Raw genomic sequence first — 23,397 nt, 5'->3', positions numbered from 1 at the left:
CACTGCCCCACTGACACCAGCCACTGCGTCACTGACACCGGCCACTGCCCTACTGACACCGGCCACTGCCCTACTGACACTAACACCAACCACTGACACCATCCACTGCCCCACTGACACCGGCCATTGCCCCGCTGACACTGACACCTTCCACTGCCCCACTGGCAACGACCACTGCCCCACTGACACCTTCCACTGCCCCACTGACACCTTCCACTGCCCCACTGACACCAACCACTGACACCGTCCACTGCCCCCCTGACACCATCCACTGCCGCACTGACATCGTCCACTGCCCCACTGACACTGACCACTGCCCTCCTGACACTGACCACTGCCCCCCTGACACCGCCCACTGCCCCACTGACACCACCCTCTGACACAGTCCACTGACCCTCTGACACAGTCCACTGACCCTCTGACACCGACCACCCCCTTTCCCAAAAGCACTGTGAGAAAATATATTTAAAAAATAAAACCCCACCCATCATTGTTAGAATAGTACAAAAATAAATTGTAAAAAAAAAATTAAAAATCAAACCATCCACTGCCCCACTGACACCGTCCACTGCTGCACTGACACCGACCACTGCCCCACTGACACTGACACCAACCACTGCCCCACTGACATCGTTCACTGCTCCACTTACATTGTCCACTGCTCCACTGACACTGACCACTGCCCCACTGACACCGACCACTGCCCCACTGACACCGACCACTGCCCCACTGACACCGACCACTGCCCCACTGACACCGACCACTGCCCCACTGACACAGTCGGCACCCCCTTTCCCAAAAGCATTGTGAGAAAATATATTTAAAAACTAAAACCCCACCCTCCCATCATTGTTAGAATAGTACAAAAATAAATTGTAAAAAAATAATTAAAAAAATTAAACCGTCCACTGCCCCACTGACACCGTCCACTGCCCCACTGGCACTGACGCCAACCACTGACATCGTCCACTGCCTCACTGACACCGTCCACTGCCCCACTGACACCGACCACTGACCCTCTGACACCGACCACTGACCCTCTGACACCGACCACCCCCTTTCCCAAAAGAACTGTGAGAAAATATATTTAAAAAATAAAATCCCATCATCCCATCATTGTTAGAATAGTACAAAAATAAATTGTAAAAAAAATAAAAAAAATTAAACTGTAAAAATTTATAAAAATAAAAAAAATCCATTGGTCCCAAAAAACCTTTTGAAAAAAATAAAATTAAATTGTAAAATAAAAAAATTATCTGACACTGTCCACTATCCTGACACCATCCTGCATGTAATACCCATCACTGTACACTCGGCATCCTTGTGATTTGCACCGCATTTCTGTTCAGATCACATGCGATGTGATTTCAGCCATACAAACTGTATGGCTGAAATCGCACCACATTCCGACCAAACTCGCACAGGACCCTTTTTTTGGTCTGCACCAGAATCACATGGTTGTTCACACCTATGCGATCCGATTCATGTCCTGTGTTGTTAACATTGTATGACACTCCCCAGCAGTTCGCATATGGCAGTGTGAACTGCCATGCGAGTCGGATGCGTAGTGGGAACCCGTAGTGGATTTGCAGGGTTCCCGAATCGCAGCATTGGTGGGAGCAGTTCTGGTGACATTTGTAGGCTGTATGCTTTGAGGCTCGGTTCACACTGGTGCAATGTGGGAACCCTGTGAATTCACTGTGGCTTTCCACATTGCATCCGACTCGCACGGCAGTTCACACTGCCATATGCGAACTGCTGGGGAGTGTCATATAATGATAATGACACCCCCATTTCAGCTTGCATATCTCACTGCGAACTGACAGTTAGGACATGAATCAGATCGCATAGGTGTGAACACTCATGCGATTCTGGTGCAGACCAAAAAATGGTCCTGTGCGACTTTGGTCAGAATGCGGTGCGATATCATCCATACTATCTGTATGGCTGAAATCGCACTGCATGGACATCGCATGTGATTTGCACTGCAGTGCGGTGGGAATCACATGCGATCTCGCACAGCACACGGGTGTGAACTGGCTCTAAGCTCTTTCAGCCTTACTGGGTGTAATTATAAAAAGTGAGAAATTCACCCCTCCCCACATAACAAATCCTGGTGATGGAAAGGAATGTTGTAACTGTGATCAGGTGACCTCAGACACACACTGCACTATAACAATCATCAGATCTAGAGATGGCCTTGGTTCGCCCGGCGGTCCTTTCGCAGCAAACTTTGCTCGTTCGCGATTCGCCAAACCGACAGACTTTTGGCGCTGTTCGTGGCGGACATATTCGTTTACATTGACCCATGACACATCCATCATGGGGTACAGGACAGCCAATTGAGACATTTCAGCTCATGGAGATACCCCCTACCTTTGAAATAGACCTGATCTGGAGAACATTTTACATTCTGTCTTTTGTCAATGTAGGGAAAGGACGCTGTGTGGAGCAGGGACAGTCAGTCTAATCACTAGCTATTACTATTAGGTCCACAAAAGTCCTTTTAAGGACTGGTATAGGTGTACAGTATATATGGTTGTAATACACTTATTATATACTTTCTTTCAAATATAGAAAGCATATTAACCACTTTGTGCCGGTAGGACGTCCAGGGATGGCCTCGGCTTTCGGTGGTTATATCTGAATGGCAGTCTTGACATCTCGAGTGATGGTGCTGTCTTCCACACTTGGAGCCATGGATTGTAGAATCCTTGTTTTCAGAGGCATGATCATTGACACAGATGGTGAACTTTCAGTGCTCAGCAGAGATGTAACAGTTTTGAGGGGTTTAAGCACCTGGATGACCTCCTCTGCCACTCGCACATCATCATCAGACAGGGTAATGATGTCTTTGACAATTTTCTTCAGGGTCTTGTCAGTCGATACAGAGTATATAGCTGCCTGCTGTTCCAGATAGCGCTCCAGCATATCATAAGTGGAGTTCCAACTTGTTGAGACATCATGTATGAGCTTATGAGTAAGCAGCTTTAGCATTTCTTGCTTTGTCTTAAGCACATGAGCAGCTGTTGTGCTTCGGTGGAAGTAGGAAACCACCTTCCTTATCCTCCCAAGGAGGCGGTCCATCCTATTGACGGAGATTCCCTTCTGTGATGCCAAATTCACTACATGTGCAAAGCACCCTATCTGTGGGCCCAGTCCCGCCTCATTCACTGCATTTATTAGATTTTTGTCATTATCAGTTGTGACTGGGATATTAGTACTGGGCCACTTGATCTTCCATTCCTCCACTGCTTGTGTCAGTACCTGCGCAAGATGAGTGCTTGTATGACTCTCGTAGAGGGGGCGTGTCTGCAGCACCAGACTTCTCATCTCCCAGTCTGCTGTGATGAAGTGAGCGCTTATCGTCACATAGCTTTCCGTTCCCCTGGACGTACAACCGTCTGTCGTGAGCGCAACAGAGGATGCTCGGGATAGTTCATCCACAATTTTTCTCTTCTCCTGCTCATAAAGATCTGGCACAATCTTTTCGCTGAAGTGGGTGCACGACGGGATGACATAACGTGGCTCAAGCACTTTCAACATGTGTTTAAAGCCCTCATTTTGCACAACCGAATATGGCCTCATGTCTGCACCTATAAACACACCGATAGCTTTTGTGATGGCTTTAGCCCGGTCCGATTGTGCAACAAGGGGCTGCTTAAATGCTGTGGCAATAAGCGGTTGTTGAGCAGCTTTCGTTTTCACTCCTGTCAGTGAAACACCGGGGTGATGTCGCTTCAAACGCGTGGCCATGCTTGACAAGCTTCCAGTGTCATATGGCTTTCTTGTGCCACAATGCCTACACACCATTACGGTTTTATCCACTAACCTCTTTCCTTCATCATCATATTTGACAGGGAAGCCAAAATGCTCCCATACAGGGGATTTAAATGACATGGGGCGTTCAAGCTCCTCCGTTCCTCCGATCACCATGACCACACTGTAAGTGTGTGGACTGATTCCTTCCCCAAAGTAGAGGCAGGATGTGGAGGCGCTTTGGTAGCTTGGAGGACGTTCCAGGGGAGGAGGGAACACTGGGCACAGTGGGCAGTTGGTCGCCCGACTCGCCAGTCAGGGAAAGCAGGGGAGCTCACCTGGAAAAAAGGAAAGAAACTGTGCTAAGACCTAGAAGCAAACTTGTGCGGCTGACCACAAAAATCCCTGAAAACTCAGTGGAAGCAGCAATCCTTCTGCACAAAACCCCAATACAGCGAATAAAAGAAAAAATAGGATCGCGCTGATCGTATTATTACAATAGGGAAAGACAGAAACGTACACACGTGAATTGGTGTAAAAACCTTACCACCATTCCACCGCAGGGACAGGGACCCCCCCCCAATTCCGCGGCAGAGACAGGGACCCCCGCTCAAATGGATGGCTTCTAATAGTCCAAAAGTGATAGAAATGCTGCAATTGATAGCGCAAGCATCAAAACCCTTTGTCCTATTAGTACTCCAAAGCAGAGGTGTGCAGACAAGTTATAAACAACATTAAATCCCCCTGTGATGGAATCCACGTGCTCCTCTAAAACGCTACAAATACCATCGTTTTTGCGGCGAAATTTGTCCCATAGGAATGAATGGTGACATCTTCAAAACTAGAGTGGGAGGTGACAAAAACTGACAGCCCCAACAATCAGCCAAAACATTATGAACCCCCCCCCCCCCCCCCCCAGTTACTCTGCCCACTCCAGTAGATGGAGGCAAGAACACTTCACACAATTTCCCCAGAAATGTTAGCTTTTCTAGTTTAAATAAAAGGTATAACACTATGTGCCACATTGTTTATTTAAATAAAAGATATAACACTATCCCCCCCCCCCCCCCCCCAATAAAATGAAGCTTATTACAAGCATAAAAACAGTCAGCATATCACTGATGATTTGCGCCAAGCTCACCACCGATCAACGTTCCTCCAAACAGACCGCCGTGATGAGTCCCAGGATGACGGCAATCATTGGGAGGAATTGTGCCCCATCATTGGCGTCAGTGGGGGGGGAATAGTGGCCCATCATTGGTGACAGTGGGGGGGGGGGGAATAGTGCCCTATCATTGGTGTCAGTGGGGGGGAATAGTGCCCCATCATTGGTGTCAGTGGGGGGGGGGAATAGTGCCCCATCATTGGTGTCAGTGGGGGGGAATAGTGCCCCATCATTGGCGTCAGTGGGGGGGAATAGTGTCCCATCATTGGTGTCAGTGGGGGGGATAGTGCCCCATCATTGGTGTCAGTGGGGGGGGGGGATAGTGCCCCATCATTGGTGTCAGTGGGGGGTGGATAGTGCCCCATCATTAGTGTCAGTGGGGGGGGGGATAGTGCCCCATCATTGGTGTCAGTGGGGAGGGGAATAGTGCCCCATCATTGGTGTCAGTGGGGAGGGGGAATAGTGCCCCATCATTGGTGTCAGTGGGGGGGAATAGCGCCCCATCAATGGTGTCAGTGGGGGGAATAGCGCCCCATCATTGGTGTCAGTGGGGGGGAATAGTGCCCCATCATTGGTGTCAGTGGGGGGGTAGTGCCCCATCATTGGTGTCAGTGGGGGGAATTGTGCCCCATCATTGGTGTCAGTGGGGGGAATTGTGCCCCATTATTGGTGTCAGTGGGGGGAATAGTGCCCCATCATTGGTGTCAGTGGGGGGGGAATAGTGCCCCATCATTGATGTCAGTGGGGGGGAATAGTGCCCCATCATTGGTGTCAGTGGGGGGGAATAGTGCCCCATCATTGGTGTCAGTGGGGGGAATAGTGCCCCATCATTGGTGTCAGTGGGGGGGAATAGAGCCCCATCATTGGTGTCAGTGGGGGGGAATTTTGCCCCATCATTGGTGTCAGTGGGGGGAATTGTGCCCCATCATTGGTGTCAGTGGGGGGAATTGTGCCCCATCATTGGTGTCAGTGGGGGGAATTGTGCCCCATCATTGGTGTCAGTGGGGGGGAATTGTGCCCCATCATTGGTGTCAGTGGGGGGGAATTGTGCCCCATCATTGGTGTCAGTGGGGGGGATTGTGCCCCATCATTGGCGTCAGTGGGGGAGGGATTGTGCCCCATAATTGGTGTCAGTGGGGGGGAATTGTGCCCCATCATTGGTGTCAGTGGGGGGAATTGTGCCCCATCTTTGTTGTCAGTGGTTGGGGAATAGTGCCCCCTCATTGGTCTCAGTGGGGGAATAGAGCTCCATCATTGGTGTCAGTGGGAGGATTAGAGCCCCATCATTGGTGTCAGTGGAGGATTAGAGCCCCATCATTGGTGTCAGTGGGAGGATTAGAGCCCCATCATTGGTGTCAGTGGGTAGAATAGTGTCTCGTTTTTTAAGGCTGGCAAAGGGACAATCAGGTTAGCTTAGGCAATAGGACTGGTAGTGGTACCTGCATAAAAGAAGTTTTCTGATTGAGCGAGGCATCCAGCGTGACTCCTCCGGACACAGGCTGCATTCACTCACACAGGCTGAACAACTTGTGCTGGGGGTGACATCAGTGCGCAGCTCGTTGCCGCCGGATGTACCAAGATGGCCGCCCGCTCCGGAGCTAGTCCGAAGCCTAAGGCCGCGAACCGCTCCGTGGATCGCATGGGGTGCCGATCCGAACAGGTCGGCCCGTTCGGATCACGGATCGGTCACGATCCGTTGCACCCCTAATAGAAAGCATATTATAGTGCACTGCATGCAGTGCTGCTGACCGATACTGCAGCTGTCGTTTCTCAGTGTAGGGACAGTTTGGTGTTTGGAGCAGGGACAGACTGCAATTCACTAGCTACTAGCTAGCTACTATTAGGTCCACAAAGGTCCTTTTAATGACTGGTATAGGTGTACTATAGTATAGTGCATTTCCACTGTGCAGCATTGTGACTGCTGAGCGGTTCTGCAGTGATACTACAAAGAGTGACAAACGCAATTAGAAAAAAGTATTATAACTGGTGTGATAGACCAGTGGCCCCCCAAAACGACAGATTGAAGCGGGGTGTAAGGGACATATACAAACTTATAGAGCCATTATAAGGTAACAGTATCTCTCAGCCGGTCCGGTGATACCGTATGAATGTAGATCCATGAAATGCCCTTCAACTGAGCCTCCAGGCTCCTTCAGAGAAGCCAGCCTTGTGCATGGCCTTCTCCCAAAGAGTCCTCCTCTGGATGCTTCTCCAGTTACTGGGCCTCTCCTTAGATGAGATGGCAAGGGACCACCCTTGAATCCTCAGGCCTCGATATCCATTCAGGCCTGTCCATGCAGTTACTTCACCTTGGGCTGTCCAGCCCCGAGACATGGAATTGCATGGATCCACACCCCAGGCCAGGAGGGCCATGGGGGCTGGTCAGGAGGACCAGAACCAAACAGACAGAAAATATCTTCTGGGCTGCAACCCCAAAGCACGTGATGTCAGTACCTTAAATACCACCTCCCAGAGTGCACAGCAGGAGAACACTCCCACTGGGCTGGTTCAGAGAAAATGTGGCACTAAATACACCCAGGTAAACTGCGTTCCACCACTTGCCAGTGGTGACAACAACAACCTGTGGCTAAGGAGAACTCCAGCCAGACTGGTACTGAAACCATAATTTAGCAAAATTAGCCCTAAAACCCAACTGTGGTTTCAGGAATATTAATTTTAAAAAACATATAGCGCATGCTCGTCAGGAGCTGGCGCTACATTCATTAAAGTTTTTTTATCCAAAAAATTTGAAAGACCGCTGCACAAATACAGTGTGACAGAAAATATTGCAATGATTGCCATTTTATTTACTAGCGTCTCTGCTAAAAAAAAAAAGTATATAATGTTTGGGGGTTCTAAGTAATTTTCTAGCAAAAAAAAAATACAGACTTTTGCTTGTTAACAATAAGACCCCTTTCACACTGGGGGCACTTTGCAGGCGCTATAGCGTTAAAAATAGCACCTGCAAACCGCCCCAAAACAGCTGCTCCACGCACTCCAGTGTGAAAGCCAGAAGACTTTCACACTGGAGCGGTGTGCTGGCAGGGCGTCAGAAAAAGTCCTGCCAGCAGCTTCTTTGGAGCGGTGAAGAAGCTGTGAACTCACCACTCCTCCACATTGAAATCAATGGGGTATCGCTGTGATACTGCTGGCAAAACGTCACTCCGGCTGCGTTTTGCAGGCGGATTTAACCCCTTTTCGCCCGCCAGCAGGGGGTTAAAACCGCCCCGCTAGTGGCCGAATAGCGCCGCTAAAACAACAGTAAATCGGCGCTAAATATAGCGCCGTTTTACCGCTGATGCCGGTAGTGACTCAATGTGAAAGGGGTCTAAATGTCAGAAAAAGGCCTGGTCCTTCAAGGGATAACGGCACCCAAACAACGCATTGCGCAGTAATCGCAAATTCTGCCTGCAATTCCACAATGCAAAGTGTGAATGGAATTGTACATAAATGTATTGATTAGGTTGTGTAAAGTGTATGCAGGCTCAAAATTTACAGTCATCTCTACCCATCTACTTTCTTTTTTGCATCTTTTCTACTTCAAGTTCATGAGGTAAGAGGTATAAGCCCGCCCCCTCCCTTCTATCATCCTTCTCACACTCGCCCGCCCCTCTCCGCTGTGTGTACCTTCTCATACCCGCCCCCCTCAACACAGACAAGCCCGCCTTTCTCCGTTTCCTCCTGTGTACGGGCGGTGACGTCACGTGTTCTCCCGCGCTCCTTCTCTCAGGCGGGTCGCTGTGGTGGTCGGTGTGTGAATTCGGTAATCATTTTGCGGCGTGTTGTGAGTCTTATTACCGGCTGTGTGTTATAACAAGACTTGTAGTATATAGCGCAGTGTACCATGGAGAGCCCAGTCTTCACACCATACAGCCCTTCACTGGCATCGTGGGAGGTGCAAGGGAAAGTACAGGTCCCAGCAGGCAGGGAATGTTTATGTGTTCTGCATTCATTCCAACTTTCTGAGGTGATAATGAGGGACACCTTTTATTACAAAGTATGCAAAACCTATACACCCCAGGCATATCCACACTGACCACCAAGAATTAGGCCCCCGTTCACGCATAGCGTTTTATAACCGTGGACAGAATCGCAGCAGTGCTGCCTGTGACTCTGGCAAAATATGTGACGCAGATTTGGGTGCACATTTGCCGTGTCACTCATTTTGCATGTAAAAACACACATGGCTCAGGGCCAAAATTTGGTCCTTGCGTTTTGCTGTAACAAATAGCTCGTAGGACAGGCTGCCCATTCAAGTGACCACTTTTACTGAACAGCCAATCGATCGCTGGCAGTGAAAAATGACACAAAGCCATTTGCTTCCTATAAGCACTTGCAGCCACGATGTTTAGTACATTGGCTGTTCTCCTGTGGCTCGCAGTTCGTTTTGCACACCTGTGACCCGTTCTCAGCAGATAGTGGGCTGGGGAAACATTGCGACCATATGGACAGGATCCACTCGCATACCTGGACTGACCCGGGGGCCGAGCAGAGAGCTTTGACTGACAGCAGCAGCTCTCTGCTCAGTAAGCGCTGGAAACCGAGTGATTGGCTGGGTTTGATCACTTGGTTATCAGCCTTCGAGCCAGTGGGGGGGGCAAGTACAGCATTCCCTTAGGTAAATATGATTAAAGCGGAGCTCCACCCTAAAGTGGAACTTCCGCTCATTGAAACCCTGCCCCCCCCCCCCCCCTTCGGTGCCACAATTGGCACCTTTCAGGGGGAGGGAGTGCAGATACCTGTATAATACAGGTATTTGCACCCACTTCCGGGCATAGATAGCTGCAGATTCTGCGGGTATTTACGCCACTTTCTGCGGGGCCCCCGCTGTCTGCTGGGAAACACACGGATCCCAGAGACAGCAGGGACCATCCTTATTGCACAGCGCGACTCGCGCATGTGCAGTAGGGAAGTGAAGCCGCAAGGCTTCACTTCCTGATTCCCATACCAAAGATTGCGACGGCAGTACCCGAGAGCTGATCAAGAGATCGGCTTCGGGTGCCGACATGCTGGGCGGGTAAGTGTCCATATTTTAAAAGTCAGCAGCTGCAGTATTTGTAGCTGATGACTTTTAAAAATAAAAAACGGCGGAACTCCCTCTTTAACAAAACATTTCCATACATTTCTTGTAAGGACCAGTCTAGCAGTTATACTGCTACAGGGCGGTCCTCCTGTGCAGAATCCCATGTACATATACCTGATTCTGCACTTCTGCCTAGTGGGCGCCTTTTCATAAAAAGTTCTCAAAGTGCTACAGGTTAAAAAAATAAAAATCAGAAATTTATATAATAAAACAAACATCCAAAAGGCACAAAAAGCTTTGCTAAAAAGAAATGTCTTAAAGCGGGGTTCTGCTTAAATAAATAAGTTAGCAGCTACAAATACTGCAGCTGCTGACTTTTAATAATCGGACACTTACCTGTTCCAGGGTTCAGCGATGCGGGGATCAAAGCCCCGCTCGGCGGCGCCGGAATTTGAACTGTGGACGCCCAGCTGTGGCTCAACTGTGCATGCGCGAGGCGCGCCATGGCTGGCTGCGCAATCATCTGGGACCTGTCGCGTGTCCCAGATGTTTGACAAGAGGGAGGGGGGAGAGGCAAACTCCCTTCCTGCGCAGAGGAAAGTGACATCAGGAACCCAGGCAGACTACGAGAGACACCCTAGCAATAGGCATTTAGAGGCGAGTAAAAAATAAATAAAACATTTTCTCCAAATTTTTTTTTTTTTTAACCATTTGACATGCGCACTATGGCCAAATGACGGCAACAGCGCAGATCAGAATTCCCGGGAAGGCCGTCATATGGCGGCCTCCCCTGTGCGCGCGCGCTGTGAGTCACTGAGACTCGGGTGATATTATGGCGGAGGTAGAAAGAGGTCTCGCATAGGTGATTTATATGGGCTTCAAAAGTGAGTTGGGAGTCAAGAAAAGTGTGGGATGGGAGTGTGGGATGTTAGCCAGAAAAGGTGATGCTAGTTATGGATGATTTGGTCTGATAAGGAGTGCCAATCAGGGTGACTTCAGTTTTGTAACTGTTTAGTTGAAGAAAGTTGAGCTCCATTCATACCTTTATCTCCTCCAGACAGGTGATGAGTACTGATAGGGATGGCTGTGAATGTGTGGTTTCAGTTGTTACATTTACATATAGCTGTGTGTCATTGGCATAGCAGTGGAATGAAATTTTGTGTCGGCTAATACCGTATATACTCGAGTATAGGCCGACCCGAGTATAAGCCGAGGCCCCCAATTTACCCCCAAAAAACTGGGAAACCTATTGACTCGTGTATAAGCCGAGGGTGAGATATGCCTGTCCATCCCTGTGTGTGTGTCCATCCATCCATCCATCCCTGTGTGTGTGTCCATCCATCCATCCCTGTGTGTGTGTGTGTCCATCCATCCATCCATCCCTGTGTGTGTGTGTGTCCATCCATCCATCCATCCCTGTGTGTGTGTCCGTCCATCCATCCATCCCTGTGTGTGTGTCCATCCGTGTGTGTGTGTGTGTGTGTGTGTGTGTGTGTGTGTGAGGCCTTGTGTGTCCAGCCTACCTGTGTCCCCAGCCTCCGTCCGGTCCCGAGCCTCCGTCCGGTCCCGTCCCGAGCCGAGCCTCCGTCCGGTCCGGTCCCGTCCCGTCCCGAGACTCCGTCCGGTCCCGTCCCGTCCCGAGCCGAGCCGAGCCTCCGTCCGGTCCCGTCCCAGGATCACCGCTCTTCGTCGGCGCCCATTTTCCTGTTCAAATGCCGCGCCTCCCTGTCTGTGATAGGCGGAACACAATTTCCCAGCAGTCTGTGTTCCGCCTATCACGGCCATCCTTTCATCCTCGTCCGTAGTACGAGGATGAGCGGATGTCCGTGATAGGCGGAACACAGGCTGCTGGGAAATTCAGTGTTCCGCCTATCACAGGCGAAGGCGGAGCCGGAGGCGCGGCTTTTGAATTAGAATAGAATGGCCGCTGTCTGTCTGCTCGACACGCTGATCGAGCAGGCAGACAGCGATGACTCGAGTATAAGCCGAGGGGGGCACTTTCAGCCTCAAAAAAGAGGCTGAAAATCTCGGCTTATACTCGAGTATATACGGTAATTTGGCCAAGGGGTTCACCGCAAGTAACTGTATGTTAATTTTATTCGATGAGTGGCCCAGGGAGATATATTCTGTTTGGTTTGTGGGGTATGATTTGAACCAACTGAGGGCTGTGTCATTGAGACCAATGGTGAGGTGGAGCCAGTTTAAAGAATGCCATGGTCAACAGTATCAAATGCAGCAGAAAGGTACAGGAGGGTGGGGAGGGAAGGAGAGCCAGCATCAGATGATGAGGAGATCATTTGTAACTCTGGCGAGGGCAGTCTCCATGCTGTGAGCAAAACGGAAACCTGACTGGAATTTTTCAAAGAGGTTATTATGTTTGAGGTGGTCCTGAAGTTAAGTGGCAACTGCTTTCTCAAGTACTTTTAATATGAAGGGGAGATTGGAGATGGGCCTATAGTTGGATAGGACTTCCAGATCAAGAGTACAGCAGAAGCTGATCGGCAGGTGACGGCATACATCCAGAGACACTAAATGGAGCTCTGCCTAACAAGGGAAGTCATGAATTTTTTGTGTCCCTGCAAATCAGGGAATAAAACCCATCACTTCCCTTAGTAAAAGGTTAGACACACAGCTAATCCTTTAATCGCCCCAGATGTTTAACGACTTCCCATCCAGTCATTACAGTGACAGTGCTTATGGTACTGATCACTATAAAAGTGTCAGTGTCCGATTGTCTGCTGTAGTATCGCAGTCCCATTACCAGTTGCTGATCACCGCCATTACTAGTGTGTGTGTGTGTGTGTGTGTGTATATATATATATATATACACACACACACACACACACACACACACACACACAGTCATGGTTGAAATTGTGGGCACCCCAGAAATTTTTCCAGAAAATCAAGTATTTCTCACAGAAAAGTATTGCAGTAACACGTGTTTTGCTATACACATGTTTATTCCCTTTGTGTGTATTGGAACAAATCAAAAAAAGGGAGGAAAAAAAAAGCAAATTGGACATCATTTCACACAAAATTCCAAAAATGGGCTAGTCAAAATTCCTGGCACCCTTTCAAAATTGTGGATAAATAAGATTGTTTAAAGCATGTGATGCTCCTTTAAACTCACCTGGGGCAAGTAACAGGTGTGGGCAATATAAAAATCACGCCTGAAAGCAAATAAAAAGGAGAGAAGTTCACTTAGTCTTTGCATTGTGTGTTGGTGTAACTGTCTGAGGACTTGAAAACCAAATTTGTGGAAAAATATCAACAATCTCAAGGTTACAAGTCCATCTCCAGAGATCTAGATTTGCCTTTGTCCACAGTGCGCAACTTTATCAAGATGTTTGCAACCCATGGCACTGTAGCTTATCTCCCTGGGTGTGGACAAGAAGATGAAAGGTTGTAACACAGGATAGTTTGGATGGTGGATAAGCAGCCCCAAACAAGTTCCAAAGAAATTCAAGCTGTCCTGCAGGCTCAGGGAGCATCAGTGTCAGCACAAACTATCCGTTGACATTTAAATGAAATGAAACGCTATGGCAGAAGACCCAGGAGGGCCCCACTACTGATACAGAAACATAAAAAAGCAAGACTACAGTTTGCCAAAATGTACTTGAGTAAGTCAAGATCCTTCTGGGAAAAGGTCTTGTGGACAGATGAGACCAAGATAGAGCTTTTTGGTAAAGCACATCATTCTACTGTTTACCAAAAACGGAATGAGGCCTACAAAGAAAAGAACACAGTACCTACAGTAAGATATGGTGGAGGTTCAATGATGTGTTGGGGCTGTTTTGCTGCCTGTGGCACTGAGTGCCTTGAATGTGTGCAAGGCATCATGAAATCAGAGGATTACCAAAGGAGACTGTAGAGAAACTGTAGAGCCCAGTGTCAGAAAGCTGGGTTTGCGTCCAAGATCTTGGGTCTTCCAGCAGGACAATGACCCCAAACATGTCAAAAAGCACCCAGAAATGGATGGCAACAAAGTGCTGGAGAGTTCTAAAGTGGCCGGCAATGAGTCTAAATCCCATTGCACATCTGTGGAGAGATCTTAAAATTGCTGTTGGGAAAAGGAGCCCTTCCGATAAGAGAGACCTGGAGCAGTTTTCAAACGAAGAGTGGTCCAAAATTCTGGGTGAGAGGTATAAGAAGCGACTGATTTCAGTTATGTTTTCCAAAGGGTGTGCAACCAAATATTAAGTTAAAGGTGCCAAGAATTTTGACCAGCCCATTTTTGGAGTTTTGTGTGAAATTATGTCCAGTTAGCTTTTTTCCTCCTTTTTTTTTGTTTTGTTCCAATACACACAAAGGGAATAAACCTGAATAGCAAAATGTGTTGCTGTAATACTTTTCTGTGAGAAATACTTGATTTTCTGGAAAAAATTCTGGGGTGCCAACAATTTGGGCCATGACTGTGTGTGTGTGTGTATATATTATAAATAAATTATAAAATCCTGCATACATACCAGTTTGTAGACGCTATAACTTTTGCGCAAACCAATCCATATACACTTATTGGGATATATATTTTTTTTTTTTTTTTTTTTTTTACCAGGAATATGTAGCAGAATACATATTGGCCTAAATTTTATGAAGAAATCTGAATCTTTTTTTTATTGGCTACATTTTTTTTTATAGCAGCAAGTAAAATATATACAGTGTGTGTGTGTGTGTGTGTGTATATACAGTATCTCACAAAAGTGAGAACACCCCTCACATTTTTGTTAAAAATGTATTGAATCTTTTCATGTGACAACACTGAAGAAATGACACTTTGATACAGTGTAAAGTAGTGAGTGCACAGCTTGTATAACAGTATACATTTTCTGTCCCCTCAAAATAACTTAACACACAGCCATTAATGTCTAAACTTCTGGCACCAAAAGTGAATACACTTCTATGTAAAAATGTCTAAATTGGGCCCAAAGTGTAAATATTTTGTGTGGCCACCATTATGTTCCAGCACTGCCGAAAGACGGCTACAGAGCGGACGCTAACTGCCGGGAGTCCGTCCCTGGACGTCCTCCTGTTTACTTACGCAATGCGCGCCGCTGCGGGCACGCATCTGGGAAGTTCTGTGTTTGCTGTGTCCCCCGGACACAGGCAATCACAGATCGCTGTAAACGGCCAATCAAAGCGGCCGTTTACAGCGCGATCGTAGCTGCCAATGAGAGATGATCTCAAATGTAAACATATGAGATCATCTCTCATTGCGCTGTCTCTCCCTCCTCACACAGAGACAGCGTGTGAGGAGGGAGAGCGATCTGTAAGTGTTAGTGTATAAATCTGTCAGCCCCAGTGCCATCTGCCACCAGTGCCACATGTCGTCAGTGCCACTTGCCACATTAGTGCTACCTGTTAGTGTCACCTGCTAGTGTCACTTGCAACATCAGTGTCACCTGTGATCAATGCTACCTGTTAGTGTCACCTGCTAGTGTCACTTGCCACATCAGCGTCACCTGTCAGTGTCATCTTCCACATCAGTGTCACCTGTCGGTGCCATTTGTGATCACAAAAAATGTCACAAAGGTTATATTCAGCCGAGGAGGCATACAATATTCTTGCGGCCGGCGAGAGCAACGGGGAGCTCTCCGCTTCGGATTCCTCCTCATATTCAGATTCTGAGTCTGACGTGGACTACGAGCCTGTCCTCAGCAGCGGTACAATGACAGCCTCAGAGGAGGAAGATGAGAGTCTGCCCGTCAGACGAAGGCGTACTGGTGAGGAGGCGGTACCATCCACCAGCACCGCAGAGCCATCCACCAGCACCACAGTACCTCGGCAAAGGCCAAGTACCAGTGTGTCAACTCAGCCCCAAAGGGTTAGGTCCCATGCCAGCCTTCCCTATTCCCTCCAGAACCCCCTGCGGCTTCCTCCTAACTCAGGAGAAGCTAACGTTCCCCCTTTCACTGCCAGTCCAGGTGGACACACACAATTTTTCCCTGATGGACTTTTTCCACTTCATTTTTACAGAGCACATGCTTGAATCGATTGCGGTCCAGTCCAACCTATATGCCCAACAATTTATTGCAAGCAACCCAACGTCCTATTATGCCCGTCCCTACAAGTGAAGAGCCCTTACAGTGAAGGGAGTTTAAAATTTTTTTGGGCCTCGCATTCTGTATGGGACTAAACAGAAAAAATGAATTGCGTTCATATTGGTCATCCCGCCTCATCTACCACATGCCCATCTTTTCCTCAATAATGCCCAGGACCAGATATCTCATGATTATGAGATACCTACACTATAACGACCTTCCCCGAAATTACCCAAATTTTGATAAACTTTACAAAATTACCCAAATTTTGATAAACTTTACAAAATTCGCTAATAAATTTATTTTTCTGAGATCTTCCCCCAGTTGTTTACCCCAAACCAACACATATGTGTGGATGAATCCCTGATCAAATTTTCTGGCATGCTGGGCCTAAAACAATTTATTCCCTCCAAAAGGGCCCGCTATGGGGTGAAGATGTATAAATTGTGCGACCGAGCCACAGGGTATACATATTCCTTCATGGTATACAAAGGGAAGGACAACCAGCTACATCCCCCTAATTGCCCCGAATACGTCGGATCGAGTGGGAAAGTTGTTTGGGAACTCATAAACCCACTCCTGGAGAAAGGCTACCATCTCTATGTGGACAATTTTTACACAAGTTTAGCCCTGTTCCGCAACCTTCATAGAAACAAAACTCCAGCATGTGGCACCGTAAGGATGAACCGGAAGGGCTTTCCTCAAAGCCTCGTCAACAAAAAGTTAAGAAAAGGCGAAGCGGCGAGTTTACAGAACGAGGAAATTTTGGCTGTGAAGTGGAGGGACAGAAGGGATGTGTAAATGCTTTCTTTGATCCACAACAATACATTCGTTGAGATCACCAGGAGGAATGGCCCAATACAAAAGCCAACTTGTATCCGTGAGTACATGTTCATGGGGGGTGTCGACTTCAATGACCAGATGCTCGAACCCTATCTTTCCACAAGAAGAACATACAAGTGGTATAAAAAAGTTTCAATTTATTTCTTTAACTTGGCCATGTACAACATGTATGTAATCTATCGAAAATCCACAGAAAGACCCATACCCTTCTTTGTCTACCAGGAGGAAATCACCACTGCCCTTATATACCCGAACTGCCCACCAGAAAACATTCGATCCGATGTAATTAGCAGACTCTCTGAACGCAACTTTCCTGATAAAATCCCTCCCAGGCCAACAGGCCGAAAACGTCAGAAAAAATATCCGGTGTGCAGCAAACAAGGATTGAGAAGAGACACCACTTATCATTGTGCCCAATGCCCTTCCCAACCAGGCCTCTGCATAGGTGACTGTTTCCGCCGTTACCATACTAAAGTGAATTATTAGTGAAGTATGGTAACCATAACCCTCACTTCCTGCCATTTACCTTCACACCCCTTATGCCTCTGCTTGCTCTGTAACTGACCCTGGCTTGTTATTCGACCACGCTTTTGCCTACTGATTCTGTTTTTTGCCTCTACCTGATCTGGAACTGACCCTGGACTGTTTGACCATGCCTCTTGGACTGATCTTGTACCCTCCCAGTGGACTAATGGGATTCATAACAGGGGTCTCGCATATGTGAGGGGCTCCAGAATTGTTTTTCTGGATGAAGAAGACAATTTCATTTGTTTTCTCATTCCTAGTTTAGGGTCTGGAGACTCGGAGGCTTCAAAAAGATTTGGGTGGGAGAAGCCTCTACCTCTATCCCCATTCTGTCCTGAACGAGGCCCTACTTCTGCCTGCTGCCTGTAGGACCTATACCATCATACCTCTGCCTGTCGCATGAACTGACCACACCACATGGATGGACCATGTTCCTGCCTACTACCAGGACCAATATTTTGGCAGTGCTGACAATCTCTGCCTGCACTGACCTTGGATTGTATATGGACAGTATACCCGCCTGTTGCCTGGAAAATTGTGTTTGCTTTTTCTGACCAAGTCCCTGCATGCTGCCTGGACCAGTGCTATCATCCTGTGGACAACTGCGCTGCTAAAACCACAGGTAATCTTTTGTTTACTCTGTGCTCAGCAGAATTCCTTGCATGTTGGGCCTCTGTATGTGGACAAGCTGTGTAAAAGTCTCACACATTTGGTATTGTCATACTCAGAAAGAGTAGCAGAATGTATTTTGGGGCATCATTTGTGGTATACACATACCATGTGAGAGAAATAACCTATTACATTTTGTGGGAAAAAAAAAATCTTCATTTTGCAAAGAATTGTGGGAAAAAATGATATCAAAAACCTCACCATGCATCTTAGTAAATACCTTGGAATGTCTACTTTCAAAAAAGTGGTCATTTGGGGGGTATTTGTACTTTCCTGGCTTGTTCGGGTCGCAAAAAATTATATAGGCCACCAGTACATCAGGTGTGATCAATTTTTTTTATGATTCGCACCACAGCTTGTGGACTCTCTAACTTTCACAAAGACCAAATAATATCCACTAATTTGGGTTATTTTTACCAAAGATATGTAGCAGTATAAATTGTGGCCAATATTTATGAAGAAAAATTTATAATTTGCAAAATGTTATCACATAAACGAAGAAAAATTCGTTTTTTTCCAAATTTTCGGTCTTTTTTAATTTATAGCGCAAAAAATAAAAAACCAAGAGGTGGTCAAATACCACCAAAATAAAGCTCTATTTGTGGGAAAAAAAGGGCAAAAAATTAATTTGGGTACAGTGTTACATGACTAATTTGTCATTCAAAGTGTGAGAGCACCTAGTAGGCAAGTGGTTAAAGCGGGAGTAAACCCGCTGACTGACTTTTTTTAAATTTATTTATCGCTTCCGGGATCAGCGCAGTTTCAGCGGTGATGTCAGCACGCCGCTCCTCCCTACGCTGTTTCGTTAGAGATAACGTCTTCCAGGTGCTATCCATTCACACCTGAGACCTTGTAACACTAACGAGTCACATGACATTGGGGAGGGGAAATGGCTAATTAGGCCCAATTTGGACATTTTCACTCTAGGGGTGTACTCACTTTTTTGCAAGCTGTTTAGACATTAATGGCTGTGTTTTTGAGGGGGACAGCAAATTTACACTGTTATACAAGCTGTAAACCCACTACTTTGTAGCAAAGTGTCATTTTTTTCAGTGTTGCCACATGAAAAAGATATAATAAAAAATGTACAAAAATGTGATGGGGGTGTGTGTGTGTGTGTGTGTGTTTGTATATGTGTGTGTGTGTATATGTGTAAAATATATATATTATTTTTTTTTTTTTCCATATTGTCAAAAACAGCAGTGGGGAAAAAAAGACAAATTGTATTAGGGTACAGTGTTGCATGTTAGTTAAAGTAATGCAGTGTTGCATTGCAAAAAGTGGCCTGGTCATGAAAGGGGGTAAAACTTCCAGAAGTCAAGTGATTGTGTTGAGTTAAGACTTTAGTACGCTTGTCAGGTGGCCCGTTGCTTCCATTACTGATACTCACCAGCCCCATTGTCCTGCTAAGATCCTCTAGTTCACTGCCACCTCTCAGTCCTGTGCAGCCATATTGATTATGACATGAAGAGGCCTGCTGGCTCTTCCTGGTTCATTCGGCCCTCTGCCTGATGAAACGGGGCTAGCCCCTCCTTTGTGAATGAAGAAATTTGCCTACTGGGATATGTGACGTGCATATCTAAATAGACAAAGGAAGGACAGTGCCGCCTAGGCCAGTGGTCTCCAAATTGCTGCCCTTTGTTATACTATTCCTCCCACTGACACCCAATGATGGAACATTATTCTTCCCATTATTCTAAATGATGGAACACTATTCTTCCCACTGGCACCAATGACAGGGAACTATTCCTTCTAATGACACTAATAATAGAGCGCAAGTAATACATTTTTACTCCCAGTGACCGCCAAGCTTGTTTACTGACGCTAGGGTATTTTCTAGTTCCACTGGCGTCAGTCTAGTCCCCCTATAGTCTGAAGGACAGTAAACTGGCCTTTTGTTGAGTAATTTTGGAGACTCCTGGCCTAGGCAAATGATGTGAGGAGAGTGGTTTACTATGTAAAAATGTTTAAAAAAAAAAAAAAACCCACAGCCCTAAGCCGACAGTTGAGGGGATGAATAGGGTGGAAGTCCTTCATGAGGGTAAAGATCTTCACTTTTGTAAAAAAATAAATAAATAAATATGTATAACGGGTAATATACAGTGCTTTGAAAAAGTATTTGCCCCCCCCCCCCCCCTCCCGATTTTATTTATTTCCTTCATATCTCTCACTTAAATGATTCAGATCCTCAAACAAATTTTAATATTACAAAAAGATAATCTGATTAAGTCCAAGATGCAGTTTTTAAATGTATTATTCCATTTATTATGGGGGAAAAAAGCTGTTCAAACCTGCCTGGCCCTATGTGAAAAAGTAGTTGCCCTCTCCCATGCGGAATCATGAATGAACTGTGAACCACAATATTTTGTAATTCTGCGTTAAATTTCACTTGCCACACCCAGGCCTGATTACTGCCAGACCAGTTGAATCAAGAAATCACATAAATAGATGCTGTCTGACAAAGTGAAGCATGCTAACAGATCACAAAAAGCCACACATCATGCCACAATCTAAAAAAAAATTAAGAACAGATTAGAAACAAAGTAATGTATATGTATTGGTGTAGGAAGGGCTCCAAAGCCATGGCTAAGGCTTTGGAATTCCAGTGAACCATCCTCTCCCCCTAAATGAGGAAATTGAGTGGATAGGGTTACATGTTATGTATAAACAAACATACATTTGAAAAGTTGATAAAAAGGCTGTGTAAATCCCCTCCCCTCTGAGGTGACTCTTGCTAAAGCAAAGGAAAGGGCGTGGCACATAATCGGGCTCACACCTGAAAAAGCTTAAAGCTGATACTCTGTGAAATAGACAGTGTCTATCAGAGCAGCCGGAACAAGGCTGCCACAGGACACAGAAGCGCTGGTGCACGTGAGGGGTTTACACAGGCATTTGCAGTACAGGAAAAAAACATTGTTTAGCATTAGATCATTCTATGCTTCCACAGTTTTTCCTACTATTGTTCAAATAACTAGAACAGCTCTTAGAGTACCTTTTTGCTTTTTGTGCTTTGCATTATGGCTTTAAGGCTTCCGACTAAGGGACCAAAACAACCCCCAGGCGCTGGGAACTCCAGACATGCCTCCACATTGTCATCCTCTCCGGAGATACCTAAAATGGCAAGCCAAGGTGAGTCACTGGAAGCAATTGGTGGTGCAACTGCTTCTCACTCTTCAGCCCCTGTATACGTGACTGAAGATGCATTTTCCTCTGCCCTGCAGGGCTTAGGAAGATTAGCAGTTTTAATCGCACCCTCCATTAAAGGGGATAAGAAGTGTGCTAGATCACTCTCTCCCACTAAAAACCCCTTACCAGGGGAACAGTGGGGACAGGATGAGGTATTACCCTCAAACGATCGGGAAAAACAAACCGATTACTCCTCTGCAGAGGAAACAGTTGAAGTTTCAGCTTCACAATCTGAGGTACAGATCCTTATGGACACTTTCATGCTACCCCTAACAAAGTCAGCTGAAAGTCTGGTTTCTTCTTTGGATTCCTTGAAACCTTCACAACCAGTGCATGCATTTCCAGTCCACACGTTACTAGAGAAGCTTGTTTATACCAAATGTGATCATCCGGATAAGCATTTTCTCCCTCAAAGAGATTCTCCGTTCTCTATCCTATGGAGGAAAAATTCACCAAAAAATGGAATGTTCCAGCAGTAGATGCTGCATTTTCCAGTGTGAATAAAAGTTTAACTTGTCCAGTGGACAATGCACAAATGCTAAAGGATCCAATAGATAAAAAGTTGGAATTACTGTTAAAATCCTCTTTTTCTTTAGCAGGTACTGTTGCTCAGCCTGCAATTGCAGCTATAGGCATCTGTCAGTCCATAAAAGACCAGTTCACAGAGGTCCTTAACCAGCTCCCTGCACAACAGGCCAGTGAGTTGGCCGATTTACCAAAAGCATTATGTTTTGCCATAGGTGCTATGAAGGATTCTCTTCACCATGTGTCTCACCTTGCACTTATGCTAGTACACATGTGTACGACCCTTTGGCTAAAGGGTTGGTCTGCCGAAGCACCCTGCAAAAACCTGCTGTCTAGTTTCCCATTTCATGGGGAGCGACTATTTGTCGATGATTTGGATAAATGCATCAAAACAATTTCCAGTGGAAAGAGTACTCTTTTGCCAGTTAAAAGAAAGTATAAATGTCCTTAATTTAAATGGACTTTCTCTCCTGCGCCAAGCGCATCCGCCTCTAGGCAGTGGCGACGGCTTCCACGGTCAGATTCCAGAGGAAAATCGCAAGACTACAAAGCAGAATACTAAGACCTCTTCATGAAGAGGCGTCTCTCCTCACCAAGGTGGGGGGAAGACTTCTGCATGTCTCAGAAGTCTGGCAGAGGGAAACTCAGGACAGATGGGCACTCTCCACAGTGACTCTAGGATACAAACTAGAGTTTCAGGAGTTTCCACCTTATCACTTTCTGAGATTAAACGTTCCCAAGGATCCAGGGAAAACACAATCCCTGTTTCAAGCATTAGACCGATTGACTCAAGGGGTAATCATGCATATCCCCACAGAAGAACAAGGTTTAGATTTCTATTCAAACCTGTTTACAGTACCAAAACCGAATGGAGATGTCGGACCCATTCTGGATCTAAAAAATCTAAATCTGTTCCTAAAAATTCACTAATTTCATATGGAGTCAATCAGGTCAGTGGTCTCCATCCTACAAGGCGGAGAACTTTTGGCGTCCATCGACATCAGGGACGCATACCTGCATGTCCCTATATTTCCCGCTCACCAAAGGTTTCTGCGACTCCAAGTGAAACAACGGCACTTTTTTAGTTAATGGCCTTACCCTTCGGGCTAGCCACAGCACCACGGGTATTCACAAAAATACTGGCCCCACCTCTAGCCATGTTGAGGGCACAGGGCATAACAGTGTTGGCTTACCTAGACGATCTATTGTTAATAGACCAGTCAGTGACTCGCTTAACCACTTGCCACCTGCCATATAGCAGAATGATGGCAGCAAAGTGGTTTCAGTATCCTGACTGGGCGTCATATGACATCCTTAGGATATTAAGCCACTGCTAAATATAGGATATTAAGCCGCTGCTCAGTCAGACACACCGCAACTACGATCTCGGTAAAGAGTCTCCAATGGAGACTCTTTACCACGTGATCAGCCGTGTCCAGTCACGGCTGATCACAGGGTAAATAGGAAGAGGCGTTGATTGGCTTTTCCTCACTCGCTTCTGTCAGGCGCGAGTAGAGCCGAACGGCTGCTCCTCTAACGGGGGGGTTTGTGCTGATCGATTATCAGCGCAGCCCCCCTGAGGATGCCCACACTGGACCACCAGGGACGCCACCAGACCACCAGGGATGCCAGTCAGTGCCCACAATGGGCATCACTGATTG

At 46.6% G+C, this 23,397-nt stretch overlaps 1 protein-coding gene and 1 long non-coding RNA gene across 2 annotated transcripts in view; both read left to right on the top strand.

Annotated features, from left to right (window-relative positions):
* Positions 1 to 8,567: 8,567 nt before the first annotated feature.
* Positions 8,568 to 23,397, top strand: part of FAAP20 (FA core complex associated protein 20) — a 241,208-nt gene continuing 226,378 nt past the window's right edge. Inside the window, exon 1 of the mRNA XM_077457663.1 lies at positions 8,568 to 8,674. The gene's annotated coding sequence lies outside the window, so the exon portion shown is untranslated. The remainder of the gene's footprint in view (positions 8,675 to 23,397) is intronic.
* Positions 8,568 to 23,397, top strand: part of LOC143934229 (uncharacterized) — a 35,318-nt gene continuing 20,488 nt past the window's right edge. The window contains exon 1 of the long non-coding RNA XR_013263227.1: positions 8,568 to 8,687. This is a non-coding gene — a long non-coding RNA (uncharacterized LOC143934229). The remainder of the gene's footprint in view (positions 8,688 to 23,397) is intronic.

The sequence above is a fragment of the Lithobates pipiens genome, unplaced genomic scaffold (assembly GCF_037356315.1).
Source record: "Lithobates pipiens isolate NorthernLeopardFrog02 unplaced genomic scaffold, aLitPip1_a1.2 Scaffold_27, whole genome shotgun sequence".
NCBI lineage: Eukaryota > Metazoa > Chordata > Amphibia > Anura > Ranidae > Lithobates > Lithobates pipiens.
Note: the sequence above shows the minus strand (reverse complement) of the source record. Positions and strands in the feature narration are given on the sequence as shown.